Here is a 7,130-nt window from a genome sequence, read left to right as displayed (position 1 = left end):
ACTTGGAACTGATTTAGGCCAAGTAAGCTAAATATGATAGGCTCCATATCTATTCCAAGTACTGCCATGTAATCTTCCTTGCTGCTAACATTTGCTTTAAAAGGTATAGTTGGAATATTCAAAAGCACATCTCAGCTTCATAATTCTAAACTTCAATCCCAAATGAAATTCCCCCACACGCACAAAAAAGAGATTTTTGCAAATTCTTTTGGGTTTCCATAAAGGAATGAGTATCTTTTACAGTATTTATTGCTATGGGCTTAGGTTAGTATTTTTAACTTTCTTTGTTTTACGACATGCTGTAATTATATGCTCAAACCATAGTCTAAATTTATCTTATTGTAGTTTTCTGGTAAAATAGGATGTACTACATACAACATTGATATTTATAAAGTCTGTGAGAGAGGCAGAAAGAGGTTTGTTTAGAACTTTAAATTGGGTATACAAAAGAGAAAGGAAAATTAAATGAATTTGAGAAGAATTCAGTGTAAAAATATATACGTTAAATGCTATCATGGATGATTGGGTCTTAATGTGTGCGGATGGCATGAAGTCATGTCATCTAGGAAAACCCTAGTTTCCTCTATAGCCTTGCCACTAACTAGCCACCTGGCTGCTTACAGTCAAGTTGTAGCAGCCTGTTTAGAGTACTTTCTAGAAAATATCAGATGACAGAAAAGGTATTATGATAAATTCTGAATCTCAGAAGATGAATACATAAGATGATCTATGTATTTACTCATCCATTTCACATTCAGGATATATTTCCAACATAAAGCAAGTAATAAAGAAATTATTCAGGCAGATATGTAAATGTTTGGCCTTTGAGAGCTAGGGTCAGTCTACACACTCTGACTGTCCTGGAACTCACTGTGTAGACCAGGCTGGCCTGGAACTCAGAGATCTACCTGCCTCTGCCTCCCTTGTGCTGGAATTAAAGGCGTTTGTCACAACACCCAGCCTAAAAGTTTTTTTGAAAAAACAGTAATTATTGGTGATTAAAAAATACCATTAAATTTGGACCATGAACACAGAAACTGCAACTAATGAGCAAACAAACTTAGTATACAAATAAAGGAGATATGACAATTGTATAAAAATGGAAATGATGAGGTAGTTCTCAGCTATTTAATGGGAAATTGAGTCCAAATGCACTTCGGATGAATGAAATAGTTAAATATAAATGTTAAAGCCATTTTGAAATCCTATTCTCTTTGGATGTATACCTTGCTCAGCCTGGATATAGTAGGGAGGGCCTTGGACCTTCCACAAAGCAATGTACCTTACCCTCTCTGAGGATCAGATGAGGGTGGAGTGGGAAGGTGTGTGGAGGGAATGGGAGGAGGGGAGGCAGTGGGAACTTGGATTGGTATGTTTTTTAATCTAATAAATTAAAAAAAATGTTGAAGCCATTGGCTGGGGAGTAGATCATTTGTAGAGTACTTGTCTAGCATGTAAGAGATTCAGTTCTAATACTGTCTTTCAAAACATTAAAAACTAGAAGAAAATTCAATCTTAGAATTAAAAAGGCATTTGCTGTCTAGCACCAAATACAAAACTAAAAAGATAAAAATTAAAACTTGACCATATAATTTTAATTTTACAATAGGTTACCCTTAAAAATAATACCATACACAAAATTAAGAAGCAAACGACAAACTCAAGATTAAGAAGGTACTTATAATCAGTAATGAAGAAAAATAATCAAATAAAAAACAGGCAATTTGCAAAAGAAAAAAAACACTGCTATCTAATAAATATTAGGAAACACTCTCATTAATCAGAGAAATAAATACTAAACTAATGAAATATACAAATTTAAAATTCAAATAAAAAACTCAGAGAAAGTGTTTGCTCAAAAGTAAGAGATGTTTTTAAAGCAAAAATACCCACTGTAGGTGTGGGTCAGTATTTGAGCAAATATGTATTAAGCAACCCTTGCCTGTACAGGCATTGAGCAAGTGCTGCGGGATCAGAAATGGTTCTTGTTCTTGAAGGATTTGTATAGAGATAAAGGAGTTTTGGAAACTCTTTGTACAAAATGCCAACCTGTTCCTTACTGGACACCAATGACAAACCAAAGCCCAATTGCAAATAAAAATCCAACTTGCAGAAGCAATCCATTTACTGGGCTTGCTTAAAGGGCTTGTGTAAAGGGCTCCTTACAGGGCACTTACAAGGCTCTCAGTTCCATCCTCAGAGAAAGCAACCCATCCATATCATACCCTACAACTGCTAGGAGTGGAAACTACTGCTCCCCTTCTGTTGAGCAAATTGGCAACATGCCCGTCCTGTGGCCCCATCATTTAGCTTATACAATTAACAATGCTAAATGTAGAACAAGCACTCACTAGATAGATACAAGGCCGTATCAAAGAATACTGTACACATTACCGCATCTAATTATCCTAACTTCCCAAGACTGGTAGTATATTATTGCATTCTCATTTTGTACAGAGGCACATAGTTTGGATGTCATTCGCTGGAGTTTATAAGCTTGTAAGTGAGAGAAGCAGGATCAAAACCTAATCATCTTAACTCCTGAGCCATAAAGTCGGCTAAAAGATCTTAAACACAGCTCTGTTCATGTACTTGAACGAGTGTAAACTGTCTAAACAAACAGCAAGAGGAGCTCACTTCAATACACCCACTAGGTACTATACTGTCCCCAATAACCACAGTGGTAACGGTTATTGTTTTAAAGCTCAAGTACAATTTTATTAGAGTTTAAAAGAAAAGGCCCATGTTGGGAAAGCTGTAAAATCTCAGTAGCTGCCCAGAAGAGGAGAATGAAGATGAGAAGTTAAAAAAAAAAAAGACCCCGCTGTTTAACCTGGCCTGGAGGTCAGACACTTGACAGGAAAGAATCCACATGGTAGGGAGGGGGCCTTTAGGGAAATAATAGGAAGCCCAAAACTTGGGGTGGAAGCCCAAAGGGTTAAGGAAAGCATTTTAAAAAGGGGGTAGAAGGGAAAAGCTACACTTTTCTGAATAATGTTGGGCAGACTTAAAGCCAGCACGGCTATGACCTGTAAACTACTCCCTTAAAGGTTGTTGCATGCTGGAGAAATTGACTATAGCACACTATTATGCAGAATAAATCAGTTTTCAAATATAAATGTGGGCTTGATTGGGGAAATAACTCAATGTTAGAGCACATGCCTACCATGCATGAAACACTGAGTTCTTTCTCTAGTGTATACATATACACACATATACACATGTGTACACACATATATATAATATAGATATAATGAGGAGTATGTCTGAGTAAAGGTTTCTTTCCCCCTTTGGATTTGTCTTTGACTCCAATTTTTCACACAAAGGATCTGTGTTATCTTAATATTAATAAATTTATTAGAGCTGTAACTAGTATTAGCGTTAAAGCCTGGGTTCAGATTTAATAAGCCAAGTTTATCCACTTGCCCTCAATGAGCCAATTAAACAAGCAAGTAATTGTGAACATTATGAAAGGGAGATTTATTCAATGTATCCACACCAAGAAGACAAAATGTACAGTGACCACTCCCTCAAATCCATCTTTGGAGTTCTGACATGAGACTTAAATTTATAGAAAGGACAAAAGATATGAACTATTAAGTAGTCCTGGTCAACATGTGGTACATCACCAACCCCACATTGTCTTGTCTCCAGTCTCCCATGCAAGGTTATCTAACAAAACCTGTCAGAATTGTGTGCACTGTCCAGAAGACAAATCTTCTCTCTGCCTGTCCTTAGGGTAGAGTATCCCTGGGTTCCCATGAAACCTTGCTGATCTGAGATTCCCCTCTGTATGCTGAGAATATATCTTATTACCATTGGTTAATAAAGAATCTTCATTGGCCTATGGCAGGGCAGAATGTAGTTAGGTGAAAAATCCAAGCAGAGAGACAAGGAGAAAGAAGGTGGAATTGGAAAGACTCCAGCAGCCACCAGAGAAGATGCCAGAGCATTAACAGTAAGCCATAAAGCATGTGGCAATATGCAGATTATTAGAAATGGGTTAATTTATATGTAAGAGCTAGTTAGTAATAAGCCTGAGCCATCAGTCAAGCAATTATAATTAATATTAAGCCTCTGAATGATTATTTATAAGTGGCTACAGTGACCATCAGGCAGGGGAGAAACTGGTCAAGTGGACCAGATGGCAGAGAGGAAAGCTTCCAACTACACTTTGTAAATATTTATTTGGTAACTCTATAGGCCTTGTACAGTGTCTGGTTCATGGGACAAGTTTATTTTTTAATTTTTTTTAGATTTTCTTTTTTCTTTATTTTTTATAAATTTATTTTTTTATTTTATATCTCAGCCAGTTTCCCCTTGCTCCTCTCTTTCCAGTCCCTCACTCACATCCCCTAGTACCACTTCCAATCCAATCCTCCTCCATTTCTGCTGAGGAAAGGGCAGGTCTCTCATGGATATCAACAAAACATGGCATATCAAGTTGCAGTAAGACTAACTAAGCACTTTTCCATGTACTAAGATTGAAAAAAGCGACCCAATACCAGGAATATGGTCTCAAAAGCCAGTAAAAGAGTCAGAGACAACCCCTTTAACAAGTTTATAAAATAAATGAAAAACATCTCTTGGTGAAGAAAGGGGGAGAAACTCATTTTCTAAGTGTATAAAATACTATGTTTATAGGTTTGCTTGGGAGTTGGTGGTAAGGTGTTATGGGATCCTGTACACTGTGAATATGTGCTCCTCTCATTGGTTGATAAATAAAGCTGCTTTGGCCTATGGCAAGGCAGGAGAGACTCATGTGGGAAATCCAAACAGAGAGACAGAAAAAGAAGGGTCGAATTTGAGAAATATCAGCCAAACTCCCATGGAACAACATATTAGCAGATCAGTAACACAACAGCCTGGTAGCTATACTTAGATTAATAGAGATGGGTTAATTTAAATGTAAGTGCTAGCTAGTAATAAGCCTGAGCCACCAGCCAAACACTTAAAATTAATATTAAGTCTCTGAGTGGTTATTTTAAAAGCAGTTGCAGGACTGGGCAGGATGAAAAGCCTCCATTTGCTGTCACCACGGTGCTCCATCTTTAGCCAAAGTCAAAGCCAGCAGTTTATAATGCCACGAAGCTCTTCTTTGTGCAGTGGTGGGGATGGTAAGGAACCCCAAACCATTACACAGCTCACAAAGCAGATCTGGAGCCTTAAGAGGAAGATTCGGAAGTTTGAAGAAAAATTTGAGCAAGTAAAGAAGTATCAGCCCTCACACGGAGACAAGACTTCAAATCCTGAGGTTCTGAAGTGGATGAATGATTTGGCTAAAGGATGCAAACAGCTCAAAGAACTAAAGCTGAAGCTGTTGGAAGAACGAGGGAGTACTTGCAAATCCCCCAGAGAAACCCGCCCTGTGAACAGCCGCCAGTGCCCAGAGAAAATGACAAGTTAGAAGCTCTGGGTCTTGAGCCAAGCTCCTCAGGAGAGGAGACTTCAGATGCTGTGGTGATGGAGAAGAGAGACCAGACTCCTTCCCAGGATGATGTCAAGGTAACTAAGCAAGATAAGAACTTCATAAAGCCTCTTTATGGACCGATGCAAGATTATCAAGCAAATCTTGTCAACACCATCCCTGATCCCAACAATTGAGGAAAAGGACTCTGATGAGGACTGTCCACAGAGAAGCCAACAACCTTCTTTACCAGATTCAGTGTCCCGCCTTCCTGTTGGTGATACCTCACCTCCTCTGAGACAGAGTCTATGAGGACCCTCCTACCAGATGAAAAGAAAGGGGGGAAGCAACCAGATCTCTTCATGTCCAACTTAGGAGAGGCTGCTATGCCAGTCCTTCTTGACCATCTCCGAGAAAGTAGGGCTGACAAGAAGAGGCTACGGAAAGCCCTGCGAGAATTTGAAGAACACTTGTTCAAACAGACAGGAAGATGTCCACAGAAGGAAGGCAGGATGCCAATGGCGAATGAGTACTATGAATACAAGCACATAAAAGCCAAACTGAGTCTGCTACATGTCCTCATCAGTGAGCAGGATGTGACCAAAACTATTTGAGGTTTGGCTCTGATCAGTTCCACCCAAGACAAAGTCAAGTTTATTTTTCTCTATTGTTCTTGCTAAGTAGTTTTGATGTACTGAAAACTGAGCACTTTCAAGATAGTATTAGCTCTTTATACAAAGGAAGAGCTAGTGTAATTATACACAAGAAGGGATTTAAATAGGGAAATAGTAGGTAACATTGGGATTGGCAAAAGCATTCACCCTACTCCACACAAAACTGAAATCCACAGTTAAATGTAATTGTCTCAAAAAAATCTAATATCTTGTCAAACCTAACATCACACATAGGCAGACTACCTGCTAGGGAAGGTTTATTAGTGCCCAAAGATTGACTTCATTGATGTATGGAAAAGAGCAGGGTTTAAATTAACTGGTGAGACAAGGAAAACTTCTGCTCTTCATCCAGGGGGGAAAAAACCAGCTGTTAAGAAGATAATTTAGCCGGGCGGTGGTGGCACACACCTTTGATCCCAGCACTTGGGAGGCAGAGGCAGGGAGATCTCTGTGAGTTTGAGGCCAGCCTGGTCTATAAAAGCTAGCTCCAGGACAGGCTCCAGAGCTACAGAGAAACCCTGTCTTGAACCCTCCCCCCCAAAAAAGGTAAGTTAAATGACACAACATCCACTACCTTGTCCTGTATGTCTGTAGGCATTCTAAACACCCCAAAGTACACCCGACTGTGTCACTAATCTCTTACTTCTACATGAAACTACTGCGTTATCTGATCTGTTATTTGAAAACTTACATTTCTGGTTACCAAAGTTCATTTGAATGGCATGAACTTTGTAAATTATCTTTGTCTATAACTGACAAATATTTATATTAAAATAAAATATTAAAAATTAAAAGAAAGAAAAGCCTCCATTTTCAGTAAGACTTGGGTTTGAAGCATACCACTAAAGAATCATTAACATATGTCGCTCTGTGTTAGTCTCTTGAACAATCTATTCCTTATCGCCTAAGGACAAACTCCTTTGATACTAGTGCCCCCTTTCCCTACTCTATCTTAGATTTTCTTACGCTGGGCTCTTCGACAAGACCGTGAAATTCTTTTCCTATCCTTATGCAACAAAAACTGCCATCAAATACCCTCTGCACCCAAG

At 38.7% G+C, this 7,130-nt stretch overlaps 1 pseudogene; it reads left to right on the top strand.

Moving 5' to 3' along the window:
• Positions 1 to 5,011: 5,011 nt before the first annotated feature.
• Positions 5,012 to 6,021, top strand: LOC142841654 (protein FAM13C pseudogene; annotated as a pseudogene).
• The last annotated feature ends 1,109 nt before the right edge of the window (positions 6,022 to 7,130 follow it).

This window comes from Microtus pennsylvanicus, chromosome X (assembly GCF_037038515.1).
Source record: "Microtus pennsylvanicus isolate mMicPen1 chromosome X, mMicPen1.hap1, whole genome shotgun sequence".
Taxonomy (NCBI): domain Eukaryota; kingdom Metazoa; phylum Chordata; class Mammalia; order Rodentia; family Cricetidae; genus Microtus; species Microtus pennsylvanicus.
This window is presented reverse-complemented; position numbering and strand designations above follow the sequence as displayed.